The sequence below is a fragment of the Hippocampus comes genome, unplaced genomic scaffold (genome assembly GCF_001891065.2).
Source record: "Hippocampus comes isolate QL1 unplaced genomic scaffold, H_comes_QL1_v1.1 scaffold374, whole genome shotgun sequence".
Lineage (NCBI taxonomy): Eukaryota > Metazoa > Chordata > Actinopteri > Syngnathiformes > Syngnathidae > Hippocampus > Hippocampus comes.
The window spans coordinates 11,661-29,517 of NW_017805416.1; the positions used below are offsets into that span (position 1 = coordinate 11,661).

A 17,857-nucleotide genomic window follows, 5' to 3' on the forward strand; every position below is an offset into this window, starting at 1 on the left:
GAATACCTCAGGGTACCTCACCAGAGTACATTTCAGCCATTATAAAATGATTAACATTTCAGAGCCATTCAATGCAACTGAGATGAGTGAAAAGAGAGAGCAGAAAATGAAGATGGAGAGGATGAAGAGACAGTGAAATGTATTTGGTCAGTGAAATACATTTTCATTCAAATGCCAAGGTATTTATTGAAAAGGTGCCATTGTGGGACTATTTGCAGGTAAAATTTATGTTCGTAAACATCCGTAGAATACAGCTGCTCATAAATTTACATACCCTGTCAGATGTGTACACAGCAAACACTGGAGTGTTGAAATTTCAGGGTTATATTTTTGAGAGTTGATTTTAACTCCAAAAGTGTAATTTTAACATTTGGTGTCGAGTGGTGTCCACAGTGTTATTTTACTAGAGTTAATCATGTAGATTAACTCTGCAGTGTTAGATAAACGCCACCGTTCGATTTTCCTCCTCCTCACTTACCACTGGGAAACTCTGACATTCAAACAAAAGGAGTTTCAGCTCATGAAGCCATTTTCGCTCACAGAAAAGTTAACACTGACTTGCTTGAAATGATCTCTTCAAGTGGTGTTCTCAAATTGTGGGGGATAAAGTTGATGGTCTTGAATACAAAGTTGGACTTGTTTTGCAGTGAAATCAATCATGACATCCCACAGTTTTGTCAAATAACGCATGTACTTATTATCACAATTTATTATTTGCAGAGATTTTTTTTATCATTATTATCGTACGTTGTGGCAGATTTGGGGGCTGGCGAATTAATCTTGTTCAGGGCAATTTTTAAACTAACACTCACTGAGAAGGCAAACAACTGTGTCTGAGACGAGTTATTTGTCTAATCATGAAGTGTTACTTGAACTGTGCTTAGTGAGTTAAAAATGGTATTCTCCCCTCGTGTTAAATATTTAACTATTTTAAACGTGTTTATTTAACTCTGGAGAGTGTAGAGCTATAGAAACTCTGGAAAAAAGTGTTTGTATCTCAATCAATTAGTCAGGGGTATCAATTAGACATTCATAATAAAGACCCAATGACGAGAGGAGACATTTGATTCTGGTACCAATCACTCGAGGGGGAAACTAGGAGAAGCGTTAGGTTTCAGTTCTCTATGCCAGGGGTCCCCAACCGCCGGTCTGCAGACCGGTACCGGTCCGCAGAGCATTTGGTACCAGGCCGCACAGAAAGAACTTGCCTTAATTCCGTTTTATTTATTTCGGAATACGAAAGATGCTTTATTTTGAAAAATTACCGGATTCTCCGTTACATCCGTCTGTGTCACGCTTGACACACGTCAAGCCACGCTTCTCCGTCACGTGACCGATTACGCTAAAAACAAAACGCCGGAGCTCGCAAAATGAGTAAAAAAACTGCTGGAGATCGCAAATGGATTGGATTGGATTGGATTGCTTTATTGTCATTACACATTCGTGCAACGAAATTTTCTTAACAGGCACGCTCTGCACAAGAAATATGAAAAAAAAACAATGACAAACATGGGATACAGTGCAAAGGGCCTGTCGGTACTCGCTATGTAAAGCGCTCCGAGATCTTAGTACAGGAAAGGAAACCACTAGGGAGGGAGAGGTTTAAAAAAAAACATGCTCAAACTATCCTCTTTCTGAGGATAATTTGGGTCAAGGAGAAAAAAAAACCTAAGCACAGAAACAAGTATATGACAGTTACAACAAGTCACAAGACATAACATGTAATGAGGGGATGGGTGGAAACGGGGTTGGGGGGGCGCCACGCGGCCTGTCCGACCAGCTGCTCAGCCAATCGGCGAGCGCTCCGCAGATCAGGTTCACGTCACGGGGGAAAAACAGGAGGAACGATGAAGACGGTGATTATAAGGATGTGTATGCGTGTGTGATTGTCTGGTTGTGTAAAAAAAGTTTAGCATGGAGGTGTGTTTATGGTATACGTATTTACATATTATATACATTGAAATATTTTGTTGACATTTTTTTTCACTTATTTATGATATATTGTTTCATCAAAGATGGAAATCCTCCAACTTTTTCATTCCCATATTAAAAGTGGTGATATTTTACATTAAACTAAGGACTATATTTACAAAAGTTTTGCAGCTAGTTTTTGAACAATGCATAACAAAGAGTTTAGTGTTATCTTTATTGTCTTTGATTATACCGGTGCAGTAAAAAGCCCTCTAAAACAGGGGTCCCCAACCGCCGGTCCGCGGACCGGTACCGGTCCGCAGGGCATTTGGTACCGGGCCGCACAGAAAGAATTAGCCTTAATTCCGTTTTATTTATTTTGGAATACGAAAGATGTTTTATTTTGAAAAATTACCGGATTCTCCGTTACATCCGTGTGTGTCAGGCTTGACACACGTCAAGCCACGCTTCACCGTCACGTGACCGATTCCGCTTAAAAACAAAACACCAGAGCTCGCAAAATGAGTAAAAAAACTGCTGGAGATCAAATGACGGCGTCCTTAAAAGTACGTTCGAGACAACTGGATTAAAGTTATGGCTGAATATTCTGAGATCGCCACAGTAGCACTGTTGCTATTTCCGACATGCTACCTGTGTGAGGCGGGGATTTTCTGCAGCAACGGCGATTAAAACAAAATTACGAAGTAGACTTGACGTAAAACACACACTTGAGGTGTCATTGTCTCCTATTACCCCGAGATGGGACCGTCTGGTTGCAGAAAATCAAGCTCGGGGCTGTGGTGAGTCGTCATTTTCATGCACTTTGAATTTGCGTTGTATCGTATTTTGAAGGGATTAAACATTACCATAGCGAACAGAGTGTTGCGGCCAGATTAGATGCTCCTTGTGTTTATTATTATATTTTGAAAACACCACAGTTTTCATGCATCTCATACCATATTATTTTGTTGTATGTTTTCCGCCACACCTTAAGTGCCGGTCCCTGAAAATATTGTCTGACATAAACCGGTCCGTGGGGCAAAAAAGGTTGGGGACCCCTGCTCTACGCGTCACGCAAGGATCACCCCGCTTGCTCTCTCATTTATTTCTCATTGAGAATCTAATACATGGGTGTGTCCAACTTAAAGGGTGAGGGCTGTTGAAGACACACTGAATTTGTTTGACTATGTGTGTGTATGTGAGTGAAAATTCCGTACATGTGTGCAATCATTACAAAAACACCAAGTTGCAGCTGGTGTTGACAGCTCCATCCATGTCTGACCTTGCTCTTGTTGAGTCTTAATACTTCTCTCTTTCCAACCACTTTCTTGGAAAGGTGGTTGCGTTCCTCAACTGTCACACAGTGAGGGACTTAGCATTCTTTATTATAAATGTGAGCATGTCATTATTAAAAGCATAAGCGTTCTTCATTGCAGGCATAAGCGTTCTTCATTGCAAACTTAATCAATTTATCATGAATAATATGCAAATGTATGATAACTAAAAACAATCAACCCAACACAATTGAACACTGGACTTTCTGCTGTGTGACGATTTTTTCAAGAAGGCTTATTCAACTTTTTTAAGACACAGTGAAGCGTAAAATGGCTTATTTTAAATTGGATAACATGATAAGCTGTCCACTGTAGTAACCGCTGTCCCTGAAAGGGTTAAACTGTAAAACATTGCAGAATAGCAAAAATATTAACCAAAACGTAGAATTGAAGAAAATAATGAGATGCTTCCTGTTTGATCATTGGTTGTATTTTGCCCGAAATTTTGTTCAACTTCTGAGCACGAGTACAGATGAGAATATTTGCTGGGTAACACAATGCAGTATACTGTAAATGTTAAACCGGGGGAAATTTTTTTTTAAAAATCAAAAAATCAATGGTTAGAGTAGGAGGTATCTTTGGTAAGATGCCTCATCTTTCCCAAACACCACTTGTGGCAAATGTCATCAATGAGGGTTAAGTAGGAGCTGGTTATCAGTCTCACAGTATTTTTTGTAATCTGCTGGAGGGTTTCAGGGTCAGATGCAGAAGATTTGATGTACATTACTGAGTTGCAATTTCTTCTTTTTTGCTTGTTTGTTTTTCTGGATGTTCACTCCGCTTCTTAAACATGTTCACGTGGTACACCTGGTGCTCGTTGCGACGTTCTGTCAAGTGGACCTCGTATGTCACAGGTCTCATCTGCCTGGTAACAGCATGGGCCCCTGCTATTTTGCCAGCAGTTTGTTTTCCGAACTGGGCAGCAACAGCAGGACTTTGTCACAAGTCTCAAAGCAGCGTGTTTGGGTAGAAGGGTCCTACCACGCCTTCTGTTTCTCTGGCAGAATGGTTGTACCACACCTTCTGTTTCTCTTGCGCCTCCTGCAGGTTCCCAAGTGTTGAGGCAGACGCAGCCTTTAGCGTATTCCTCATCTAACATAATTTTACTGCCGGTATTTAAATAGTGGTGACTCGTATTGAGATTCGGGTGGCCTTAAGCTTCTCTCCTATGGCATCGCGCACGGATGCTTTTTTTTTTTTGTTTTTCTGGCAAGAGGGTGGCAAGGGCGGGGCGGACTGATGAAATGTCAGGACAGAAGCGCTTTAAAAGGACGAGGACAGACGAGGTCGGAAGACGGACCAGCAAAATAGGGTAAAGTGCCCATCTCTGCTAAATGATCACCTTCAACAGCAACAACATCAAAGCCCTAATTACTTTCTGACTGCGCATTATGGTTACAAAATAATTTTAGGAAATTATAACAAAATACATAGAATTGCTATCCGTACTTGAAGCAGTAGTATTATTAGGAGTGTTTAAGTGCTTGGCCTTCTGTCAGTCAAACATTGGCTTGCTCTGGTGCCAAGGCCCTCGGTCGTCTCGTCTTCTCCTCTGATTAGACCTACCACTGTATGTTGAATGCAGCAGTTATCGATGTACAGTGCTGACTTTACTGGTTGTAATACCTCACCTACAAAATTGATGGATTTTTGCCGATAAATGTTCACTTCCTTTTTAGATTTTGCAATGATGGCCACTCAGGACAATCACTGCCGTTCAAACTGGATGACAAATTACAGACACCAAAAATGTACATTATCATAAATCAACACATCTCACAGGTTCAATTAATATAGCATACTCCTCAAGACGGAATGTGGAAGGGTGCCAGTTTAATTCATTTAAAGTGAAATTTACCCGTGCTCAACTCCACTGAGTCAGCATTGCTGTTCTAGGATGTGGACAGCGGGAGACAGGGCGTTTGTAGGGGCTCTGATTCTGTCGCTTCTTGTGATTGCAAAAAAAAAAACAACTGGTTTTAAAACGTCACTATTAACTATAAAATGTTTTTTTTTTTTTTTTCTATTGGAGAACAAAACAAAGCCTTTGCTCAAGGTTCTTTTGATGGCGCACAAGCCATGTGTTTATTCTGGTGATATGGCATTTTACTTTTCCATATCTAAAAACAGTCTTATAAATGCTAAAAGCTCCACTTACATGAACACAGCACTCTGCCATAAATTGGGGGCTGGGCAGGGCATTGGCAGCAGGTCTTCAAGGAAGGTATATTTTGATTATGGTGCTAAGAAATGGGATGGCAAATCTTTTACTATTCATTTCAACTTGCCGGTCAGAAGGCTTCCAATGCAGTATGGTATTTCCATTGATTTCTTAAAACTGTGTCTGATTGGATATTCTTTATGAGCGTATTTGATTTAACCTCACTTTGTATCTAGAAAGACATTAAATTGAAGTGAAAGCCATTACAGTACTTGAGCAAGCATGCGTTCATTTCCTTTTCCCTATCCAGTCGGGATCAGCAGCTTGAGCAAAAAGGAAGACTTCACTTTTCCCAGGCACATTGTCCAGCTCACCTGAGGGATTTACGCAACCATTGCTTTACTGTTCACATTCAAGCATTCATTTGCCACTCATGTAAATAGAGAGCAAGATTTAACTGAACAAAGGGAATCAACCACAGACAGAGAGATGAATCACAGGACAAGACTTGAAATATAGGCCAATCTCCTATTTTGGGTTTAGATTTTTTTTTTCTTATCAGATTCCAGAGGAATAGTGCCTCGCCAGTCATGAATCTCACCACACGTAACTGGTATGAACGTGAAAACAGACTCATTTTCATCTCCTCTACCTTCCAGAGCTTCTGCTTTACATACAGGCCCTTGTACTCATTGTGGTGTTTGTTTTCATTGTGTCTTCTCATGTTTGATTCTATTCTATTCTATTTTACTCTGCATTGTGCGGAGAAGCATGGATCGTAGTAGAAGAGTGGTTGTCTCCCCAACCCAAAGGTTGTTAGTTTGATCCACAGCCCTTGTCACTATGTCGAGGTGTCTCTGAGGACGATACTGAACACCCAGATGCTCCCAAAGCTGCGTCATCGACAGGTGAATGGACGACAGTTTAAAAATGCTTTGAGAACCTCAGAGGCAGAATAGCGCTATACAGGCGAAAGCCCATTGAACATATTCTTTCGTTGCAGCCACTTTGGTAATGTGCCTCCCACCCGCCCTTATGCCTATTGTTGTCCAACATTCGTTTGGGCATTTTGGGAAGGGGAGGTGTCCATTTACCCGAGGACACGGGCAGCATGGTTGATAATGACTTGAAACAGAAAAGAAGTGACGCTAGTTGGTCTTAACTAATGCGCCATGTGTCTGGGATTTGTAGTAGTATCGGTGTGTGCATTACATACCAGCGGGTCAACCTCTAATGCACATTTGATGATGATCTTGCCTATAATCACCCCTTGGACCAAATTTGGCACACGGACCTGACTTAAAGTTTTAATCATATAGTTTAACCTAGGGGTGCCCAACGTTTTTTGACCAAAGGTGTACTTTTCTATCAATCAACCCCCTGCGATCGACCCGTTACCGCATTCGCATGCACTTATATACGCATGCCCTGAGGAGCAATAGCCATAACGGCCCCTAAAATGAACAAAACAGAAAAAAGTGGACGCAAGAGGTTTGTGAATTTGTGAAAAGGAAATCACTGCCTACCTTTGTAGAGACCTGACGTGGAAGCATGGGACGCACTTTTGCAGCGTGTTAACAATCGTAGCTCACATGTACCGATTTCAAATGCTTCTCCTGGCACCCCAGATTCCCAGTCTTTGCCAGTGCCCTCGGTGAATTCTACATGAGAATCATAATAACAATAAAAGAAATAGCGCAACAGCTTTGATCGCAAGCTGCAATTGCAGACTGCTGACTGCTCACAACTTCCGGTGATGCAAGTCAAGCACCACCTGAGCTTTAAGGCAGGGGTCTCCAACTCCGGGCCTGGAGGGCTACTGTCCTGCCTGTTTTCCGGCTCTCCCAGCTGCAACACACCTGATTTAGACGATCAGCTCATCAGCCAGCTCTGAAGCAGCATTAGAATGATCCTGATTATTTGAATCAGGTGTGTTGCTCCTGGGAGAACTGGAAAACAGGCAGGACAGTAGCCTTCCAGGCCCGGAGTTGGAGACCCCTGCTTTAAGGTGACCTGCTTTTTTTATTTGATTTTATTTTGAAAATACTTTTTGTGAAAGTGAAACTGACAGGATGCTTAGAGTGCAGTGTGGACTAATACAAGAATTTATCATATTAATAGCATGCACACAGACGCACACGTTTTCCCCCTCTAAACCCCTCACAATCAACTTGTGACCAGTCTGCAAGCTACCAGTCGATCGCGATCAAGGTATTGGGCACCCCTGGTATAACCGTTAAATTATTAATATAGGGAAATGCATGACTGGGGCATGTCCTACCTTGCTTTGAGCAAACATTTACGTCATCACTGAGTCGGAAATTCATCCCTGTTGTTTGCACTAAAGTCAAGTGAAACACGGCACTGTCACTTATTGTAATTATATGTTAAACACTGTTCTGATGACTTATCTCAACTTTTTTAGTTCATTTCAACTTTTTCATTTCATGGTTTACCTGATTGGCAACTACAATGATTCACGCCAGCTGCTGTAACCTCACTGGCATTGAAGAAGTTAGTTGTTTTAGTGAGGTGAGATTTTGTCATGCATCTCTGCAGACGAAATGAAACCGCAACTCAGGGAAGCAAGACAGGTGTGTTTTGAAAGCGTATTTAATTTCAGGAAGTTAAAAAGGGAAGACAAGGCATATTGAAATCATCAATAAAAAAAAAAAAACACGAAAACAAGCCATAACGTGAAACAAAACTACATTTGCCAACAGCACGTCTCCTTTGTCAACATCAGCTGTGGTAGAATCTCCTCTACTTTCACCAGCAAGCCTCCCTCTGCCTTTTATTATTAGGTCTATGTATGTACAGTGATCCCTCACTTATCGCAGAACCCTTCTGTGATTATAAAAAATATATATAACGCAACTTACTGTCATGTTTCGGTTTGTGACCAACAGGTGGCACTGCATGGCTCTTCCTGTCGCTGCACAACTGTTGCTCCTCCCTCTTGCCTGCTTTTTGGGGTCCACCACCACCACACAAACGTGACAGAATGACCCGACCATCAACTGGACCCCGCAGGTACAAAGGACTGGTTCCAGTTCCACCATGTGCCTGCCGGAGCACGTCTGCGGCCGACACCCTTTTCCCCTTCAGGCAGCGCTGATCTTGCGGCTGTCCCATGTTCCCCCTTCAAGCAGCGCTGGTGATGCCCATGTTTTTGTCTCGTCAAGCCGCGTCTACGGTGGGCCGAGCCCCATCCGCGTCCACGTTGAGCCGAGGCTCGTCACGTGTCTGTTCGAGCTGAGTCACATTCATGTCCACAACGAGCCGTGCCACGTCCACGCCCACGTCAGGCCGAGCCCCTGTTCACGTCCGGCTGTCCCATGTCCCCTGTTACGTCGAGCACTGGAGGGCTCTCCCGGCAGCTGCACACCTGTTGGTCGTTATGTCGTTAGCCGTTTAAAAGGACTCCCGGCACGACCACTCAGTGTCGGGTCATTGTTTGTTTGTTTGTTTGCTTGCTTGCTTGCTTGCTTGTTTGTTGCTGTCATGTTGAGGTCATCTGCTCATCCGCCCCTACACACCTGCCCGGCGCCTCAGGTCTGCGGACCAGACATTATTAGAAGTACCAAGAACTAAACTGAGGCTCAGAGGGGATCGAGCCTTTTCTGTTGCTGGTCCCTCTCTCTGGAATGACCTCCCACTGAACATTCGGCAAGCGTCCTCGCTGCCCATCTTCAAAACCCGCCTCAAAACTCACTTGTATTCTTTGGCATTTGACTCAGCATGACTTAGATTTGTTCTTGGTTTTGCTGTTCGGTGCTTCCTGCCGTCTTTATTACCGATTTTCTTTACTGTTTGTTGTAGATGTTGAATTGCTCCATGTACAGCACTTTGTATGCAGCGATGGCTGTTTGAAAGTGCTCTATAAATACAATTGAGTTGAGATCTGTCTGTTACCATTAGTTTTGAGCTTTCAGTCATGGTTTTGTTTGCTACTTTGGATTCTTTTTGTTTTCAGGACTTTGTTTGTTTTGGATTTAGTTTTCTCGATGTTTTAATACAATTCGTCAAGTACAACAATCTGCTCCTCCCTCTTGCCTGCTTTTTGGGGTCCACCACCACCTCGCAAACGTGATACATACACATTTTACAAAAATTGTAAGTTATTCCTGAATTTTTTTTATTTTATTTTTTTTACTTTCAACCATTCAAAATGTTCAGAGGCATGTGCGCTATCCATACACATATAGTTTTTATTTTTTGTATTCTTTGCCCTCTATGGACAATAAAACAGTACAGTGCTATGACCCCAAAAAAACCTATATATATATATATATATATATATATATATATGTGTGTGTGTGTGTGTGTATATAAAACCTGAATTGGAAAATGTCATATCACACAATTAGAGCCTTGAAAAGGTCATCGAGTTATAACAACAAATTTTTTTTTATGCATGCCTATTTTTGGCAATGGCCGTTTTTGTGTATAGTACCCCTCAATGTACAATTTTGACAATAATTGTGGATGTTTTGAGGTGTGATAACTAAGTCATTTATGAATATTTATATATATATATATATATATATAAAACATGAATTGGAAAATTTCATATCACACCATTAGAGCCTTTCAACCACTCAAAATGTTCAGTGGCATCAGAGCTATCCATACACATACTGTATAAGTTTGAAAAGGAAAGTCACAACAACTATGAAGAATTTATAACAGAACTTATACAAAGTAATAATCCACCACCAAATACTGAACAAGAACAAACAACACTTTAGAACAAGAACAACACTATTCAGAACAAACAAGAAAAACAAACACTTTTCAGAACTTTTTTTTTCAGCAGTTTTTACAGAGGCTCCTCATATGTTTGCGGCAAATGGGGGTTCCACACTTTTCGCATGCATTTGATGCAATTAGTTTGTCTGTGCAGAGGCCACATTGTTTTCGCTTGGGCGAAGGTTTGGCCTCTTGTTGCTGCACTGCAGCCTGCATCTCACCTGCAGCAGTCTGTGGCTTTCTACGTTGAACCTCTGGCAAGATCAATGCATTGTCGACCTCCTCGAGGAACAGCCTTCTTCTATAAAGTTTGTTGGCGTTCCAAGTTGAGTTCACAGAGGTGTAGACCAAAAACGCATTGAAGGCTGAAATGTCCAGCATGTGGTAAAAAAGGCACATTGGCCACCGTTGTGCTCGCCGGCGAGTTGAGTATGTGCCACGTGCCTGTAAACACACACACACACACACACACACACACACACACACACACACACACACACACACACACACACACACACACACAAAACATCAGATGAAATCATTGAAAAGACAGCTTTGATAAACACTTTGTGACAAAGACAAAACTTGTGCTTACCTGGTCCAGGTGGTCCACTGCTCCCTTGGATTTATTGTAGTCCAGTATCATTTCGGGTTTTCTTTTGCCCCCATCCTCCACTTTCGACTCCTTGTGTGCTGTGCTGAGCACCAGCACATTTTTCCCTTTTTTGGGGACGTAAGAGACCAAAGCCATGTCTTTGGTGAAGCAGAAAATGCTTGAGAGGGGCTGCCTTCCTGCTGTTTGCGTCACTTGTGCAGGGAGCTCTGGCTTGTTCCTCCTTACCGCACCCAGAAGTAAGTTTTTCAGTTCTGCTGCAAGGGGTATTGACATGAAAAAAATTGTCCACGGTTATTGTGTGCCCTTCCAGCGAGTCGGTGAGTCTCAGCACCACACTCATTCCGACGTTGAGTTCACGCGTGCCCCCTGGAGGCTTGCCGGTGTAGACTTCCAGCTTCAAAGCGTACGAGGTTTGAGCATCACAGAGGGCCCAAATTTTGATGCCATATTTTGCGGATTTTGACGGCATATACTGCTTGAAGTTGCAGCGTCCCCGAAAGGCAATCAGCTGCTCGTCCACGCAGACGTCACATCCCACGTTGAACATTTTTTTCAGCCGGAAATTCCATCTGCTCCACAAATCCGATATCGGCGACAGTTTGTTGGCATGGTGCCGCTGTGGTCTTCGCAGCTTATCGTCGAAACGGAGCATTCTGTTGATTTCCATGAACCTCCGATGAGCCATTGCGTCAGGGAACATCGGACACCCGGTCTTGACGTCCCACAAGCTGCTCGTCACTTCATGCCTGGACCGGTACATTCCAGCCAGGATCAGCAGCCCGATGTACGCCCGCAGCTCTTGGGGCGTAAGGGGGGACCAGTTCTTGGTCGTTCGGAGCCCTTGGAGGTTGGTCATTTCGACGATTTTCGCGACGATCTCATCATACATAAACAAGTCAAACGCCGACTCCGGGCTGCTGATCCTGGCTAATGCATATAACGTGGGGCCAGGCGTGGGGATTCGTGAAGGGACGTAATGTCCAGCCACTTCATTTGTTGGATGATACATCACTTTTTTCATTTTTGAGCTCCATGCCGAATGAGGGCCCGATGTATCCTGGTCCTGCTCGACCGCTTCCGCAGCATCATCGGAGGCTCCCTCGTCTTCTTCCAAATCGGAGCTGTCCTCCTCGGTATTGTCGTCAGCGTCAGGCCGATAATCGGGCGAAAACTCCCCAGACAACTCATGTTCTGACGTTTCCGAACCGGAATTGTCTTGGGTGTCAGTTGCCAAAATTGCTTGAAGGACCTCCTCTCAGCTAAAATACTTTGTCATTTCTTCACTCTCCAGCGTCCAACTCTAGTGGTTGTGGCGGTTGCTCGAATACAAAATACCACCACCCCGCCGCCTTGACCAATCGCCGGCTAATATATTCAAATTCGAATTCAAACACGAGCCGGACCAATCATAGTTGAGATTCAAAAACGGAACTTGTATTCATGTTTCGAAATCTGAGCCAATCGCTATGCACAACATCTGTTTGGAAATAAAGACGCTCACACTCATGCGTATTGCATAGACGTACAAAATTCAAAACAACTTTATTTTTTGAAAAAAAAACCCTCGGCCAGTTATGTCTGGAGGTCCCCACCAAGCCCTACAAACAATCTGGAATTGTTCATGCATCGATGCAACTACGCATCGGTTTGAAGCCTCCTGCAAAAAGACAAAATAATTTGTGATCCTCTGGCATCACTTAATGGTGAAGGGGTTAAATGATCTCAACACAAAAAGTTGGCATGCATACGTCTGTACAAGCGTAAACAAAGCAGTTGATGTGAAAATTGCGTGAAATGCATGTTTGAACATTAGGTTTACAATGCATTTAAAAATATGAATTATAATGGGTGTCTCTGGTACAATAATTGTAGATTATGTACGTTGAAGTAGCAAATGTTCAATCTCATTGCTGCAATGCCTGAGAATTGTCAGCAGGTGGCATTATGAAATTCAAGGTATTTGAGACACCCCCCCTGGAAATTTCAGCTCTCTGGCGTATTTTTTTATGCTTTGTCTTTGATTTAAAGACGAAAATACGCAACAATTTCTGGAAATCGTAGACGAAAATCGTAGACAATGTAACCCGGCCGCGATAAGTGAAAAACCACGAAGGACGGTTGGCTCCCCACCAGGAATTTTTGTGTACGTGTATGTAGCAGCATGTTAAAAATATGTAAACAATGATTATACTTTATATATTTGAGACAAAGACTACAGCAGTACACATATTCACTTACAGTAAATCTTTAATTATAAAACCTTATTTAGCAATTAACATTCATCAGCATTGCCTGCTGAGTGAGGCGAAGATATTTGTGTTTGTGAAGGCTGCTTTCACTTTACGCACTGACGGTGTAGCCGCCGTTCGCCTACAGCTAGCTCCTGGCCAGCTATCCCCGCACAGCCGATGTGTTTATGATCAGACAATGAGTCAACATTGATGAGGAGGAGGTGAAGAGAGACGTGCTGCTTTTTTTGAACAAGTTCAATCACCCGCGGCTCCTTCCCCACACCGCGCACATAGTTAACACAACAGAGGAAAGTATGCCAGAGAGAGGCAGGTGAACGAGAGTTAACAGCGTGACGATACACATCGATCAGAGAGTCAACAGCGTGACGGGACACAAGGGAAGGTGCTGGGCGAGGCTGCGAAGATGCGCAGCCAATCAGCTCACGGAATAAATCCACTCGTGCTGTCATTGGCCGATGTCGTGCTGGGAACCAATCATGCGCACAGGGGTGTACAAAGCCTCTGAGTCATTCGACATTTTTTTTCTGAATACAGACTTTGAAAAAAAAAAACGCGATGTAGTGAAGCCGTGATAAACGAAGTGTGATGTAGTGAGGGATCACTGTATACAAGTACATTTGCAAGAAAAGTATGTGAACCATTTGGAATGACACGGATTTCGGCATAAATTGATCAAATCTGTCATCTCACTCCAATATATGTTGTGACTGAGCAAGATTATATAGCTTGACTTTGGACTTGGAGTAATGACTCGGCTTGCTTGCCCCCCGCAAGTCATGACTTGCTTGAAAAGTAAAGCTTCCGACTTGAAACTTACTCCCAACTTTGCTAACATTGTCTTGAGTCTGCAAACCTACAATCCAATCAGTGTGATTAGATTGGAGATGTTGTTTAAAGCTGCCACACAGATTGCAGGAACAAAGTACGGAACTGCCCCGTGTACCCTGGTAGTTTGTGTGATTCCCTTGTCCACACACAAAAAAGGTTCTTGGTCTGGGTGCTTCCATCAGGGTCCTCCTAAGTACCGAGAAAGCACTAGGGTCTTCGGGGACCATCCCGAAATGCAAAGTTGATGGCCACCTCAGCAAAGACAAAAAGGTAAATATGAAATACTCATCGAAATACTGGTTACCGTTTATTGCAATTGCTTGTGGCCAAATTGTTTGAGTGTGTTTTTTAATGACGACACTGCATTACGTTTCCCTGCTAAAAGTCTCACCACTTAAGTATTCATAAAACATGATAGAGTATTTATTTACAGAAAGTATATTTGTTTTTGGAAAGCCACTTTAATATTCAGTTTTAACATAATCATTGCACTTAGAGAAAAATATTATAATTTAACTGTCTGCCACTTGTTTAGTGCTTTTCTGCATATGTAGGCACTTAAACTGATTTCACATTTACCTACTGATGACACAGAATCAGGAGCACCTCGGGGTTCAGTATCTTGCTCGACGAAACTTCGACAGGGTCACAACCTTTGGTTTGGAAGACGACCAATCCAGCCCTGAACCATGCCGCCCAATCAAGCATTGAAAATGTTACGCTAACATCACATGCCTCTATCATCTAAAAATGGAATCTATCCTTCTTTCTGTCATTTTAAGATTGTCCTATTTGTGTTCAAATCTCAAAATGGCCGCACCCCAGCTTGCCTCGCTGAGCTCCTCCACCCATACATCTCTGCCCGGTGCCTCAGGTATGCTGGCCAGACACGAATGGAGGTGTTGAGGTCGAAGCGCAGGCTCAGAGGGTATTGAGCCTTTTCTTTCGCCGTTCCTTCCCTTTGCAATGACCTTCCATTTCCCTTGTGCTGCAGTCGATGTAAATAATTTTATATAACGCAACATACAATTTTACAAAAATTGTAAAAGTATGATTCCTGAATATTTATTTTACTTTCAACCACTCGACATGTTCAATGGCATCAGCGATATACATACACATAGAGTTCTTATTTTTTTCTTTGTATTTTTGCCCTCTATGGACAATAAAAGCGGTACTGTGCTATGACCAAAACATGTATATTTTTATATATACTACAAAAAATGTAGAAATTGTAACCATGGGTTTTAAATGTAAGCCTCTCTCTCTGTTCACTCGTAAAACTCGTTTTATGGCACATTTTTATTTTTTGGCTTCTGACCCGGCAACCAGTTCAGGGTGTACTCTGCTTACTTCCTGAAGACCGCTGCGATAGGCTCCAGCACGACTTTCGTGATGATCAACGGATTAGAAAATGAATGGATGATAGATAATGTGTTATTAACTTACCGTTTTCACAGTCGCTGTCTTTGTTCTTGCAACATTGATTTTTCTCCATGTACAGCACTTTGTAAATACGTAAACTTGAATTGAGTTGATTTAGTTCATCAACTCAGCAAGACATTTTAGGAACCAATAGCAATAACGAGACGCCAAAGCGAAGGCTCTGCGGACACAAGATAAAATCTGTACTCACCAGTCACCTACAGTATATAGACCTAGGTATACATTAAAAAAACAAAAAAACAAAAATAGAGGATTCAGACAAAGTACATTTTAGTTATTCTAATCCACTGTAATATGCACAATTTGTTTATACACACAAATGCAAACAAAATGTACTCCAATAAGAATGGAAATACGTATATGAAGATACATTTTTAAAAATGCACCTGAATACCTTCATACATCTGCTTACGCCAGGGCTGTCCAAACCTTTTGGACCGAAGATCGACTTTTCGATCAACCAACCTCCCGCGATCGACCAATTACCGCGCACGCACTGATGAGCAACAGGCTGACACAGAGACATGCGATGCACTTTCGCAGCCTGTTAACTATCGTAGCTCACACGTACCATTTTAAAGTGCTTCCCTCGGCCCTCAAGATTGCCATTCTTTGCCCGTGCCCTCGGTGAATTGTACACAAAGCAAACTCTGAATGAGAATAATGATAACGATAAAAGATATAGCGCAACAGGTTAAAGATTTCCCTGCGTTATTTGATTTAGTTTTTAAAATACTTTTTGTGAAAATGAGACTGACAGGATGATTAGGGTGCATTAACACAAAAAAAAAATAGATTACTAACATGTGCAAAGACACACAAATGGTTGTTTGTTTTTTTTCTCCTCTACACCCCTCGCAAGCGACTTGGGACCAGTTCACTATCTACCGGTCGATCGCGATCGACGGAATGGGCACCCCTGGCTTACATCACTGACTGTTCTAATACTAAATGGCGACAACGGTTGTGGATGTACATACTGAAGATGTTTCCAATGCTCTCCCTCAGGCCAAGAAGCAACAACCCTCATTCAGGCTTTGCCCGTGTCTGTAAGCCATTTCACGTAACTTGCAGGGCAATTATATTATCAACCATGATTAATTTTGCGTTGCTATATGTCAGAAGCTCGGCCAACCGGGAGCGGCTCTGAGTCGAGCCGCTTCTCCTCCATGTCGAGAGGAGCCAGATGAGGTGGCTCAGGCATGTGATTAGGATGCCTCCTGGACGCCTCCCTGGTGAGGTGTTCCGGGTATGTTGCACCGGCAGGAGGCCCTGGAATGACCCAGGACACGCTGGAGAGACTATTTCACCCAGCTGGCCTCGGAACGCCTCGGGATTCCCCGGGGAAGAGCTGGGAGAAGTGGCTGGGGAGAGGGAAGTCTGGGCTTACCTGCTAAAGCTGTTGCCCCCGCGACCCGACCCAGATATGCGGTAGACAATGGATGGATGGATGGATGGATATATGTCAGTAGGAAAGCACATAGGGATGGGACCCAAATTCAAACAAAGAAATGGAAATCACAAGCCAGAACCGCATGAAATGACATGTGGCAGGGCAGACGTTTCTTCAAATTGCGGACGTCGCTAAGTTGGCCATCCATCCATCCATCCATTTTATGATCAGCTTTATCCTCACAAGGGTCACGGAGGGTGCTGGAGCCTATTGCAGCTGTCTTCGGGCAGGAGGGGAGGGACACCCTGAACCGGTTGCCAGCCAATCGCAGGGCACTGTCACGTTTGCGAGGTGGTGGTGGTGGACCCCAAAAAGCAGGCAGGAGGGAGAAGCAGGGTGAACTTGACAGATTGTATTTAAACACCATGACTGAAGCAAAAACTAACCATGACCGAAAACAAACATGACAGTAGCAAACACACAAACAAAGAATGACCCGACACCAAGTGGTTTTGACGGCAGTCCTTTTAAATCACTAATTGCATAACGACCAACAGGTGTGCAGCTGCAGGGGGAGCCCCACAGTGCCACCTGTTGGTCCCAAACCAAGTCATGACAGGCACACAGAGACGAACAACCATCCGTGCTCACACTCACACCTAGGGACAATTTAGAATGTTCAATAAGCCTGCTATGCATGTTTTTGGAATGTGGGAGGAAACCGGAGTACCCTGAGAAAACCCACGCAGGCACACGGAGAACATGCAAACTCCACACAGGAAGCCCGTAGCCGGAATGGACCCCGGTACGTCTACACTGTGAGGTCGACGCGCTAACCACTCGCCACCAGCCTGCCTATATACCCCATCCCACCTACCCATTTTCCTATCTGCTTATCCTCACAAGGGTCGCAGGGGTGCTGGAGCCTATCCCAGCTGACACCCTGAACCACAGAGACGAACAACATCCGGACTCACACTCACATATAGGGACAATTTTGAGTGTTCAATCAGCCTGCCGGCGGCCCGGTAGTCCAGTGGTTAGCACGTCGACTTCACAGTGCAGAGGTACCGGGTTCAATTCCAGCTCCGGCCTCCCTGTGTGGAGTTTGCATGTTCTCCCCGGGCCTGCGTGGGTTTTCTCCGGGTACTCCGGTTTCCTCCC

General features: G+C 43.5%; 1 long non-coding RNA gene across 1 annotated transcript in view; it reads right to left on the reverse strand.

The window, feature by feature from the left end:
• Window positions 1-937: 937 nt before the first annotated feature.
• Window positions 938-17,857, reverse strand: part of LOC109518175 (uncharacterized) — a 21,522-nt gene continuing 4,602 nt past the window's right edge. Inside the window, exons 2-3 of the long non-coding RNA XR_002168683.1 lie at window positions 10,074-10,078; window positions 938-948 (exon numbers count right to left, since the gene is read on the reverse strand). This is a non-coding gene — a long non-coding RNA (uncharacterized LOC109518175). The remainder of the gene's footprint in view (window positions 949-10,073; window positions 10,079-17,857) is intronic.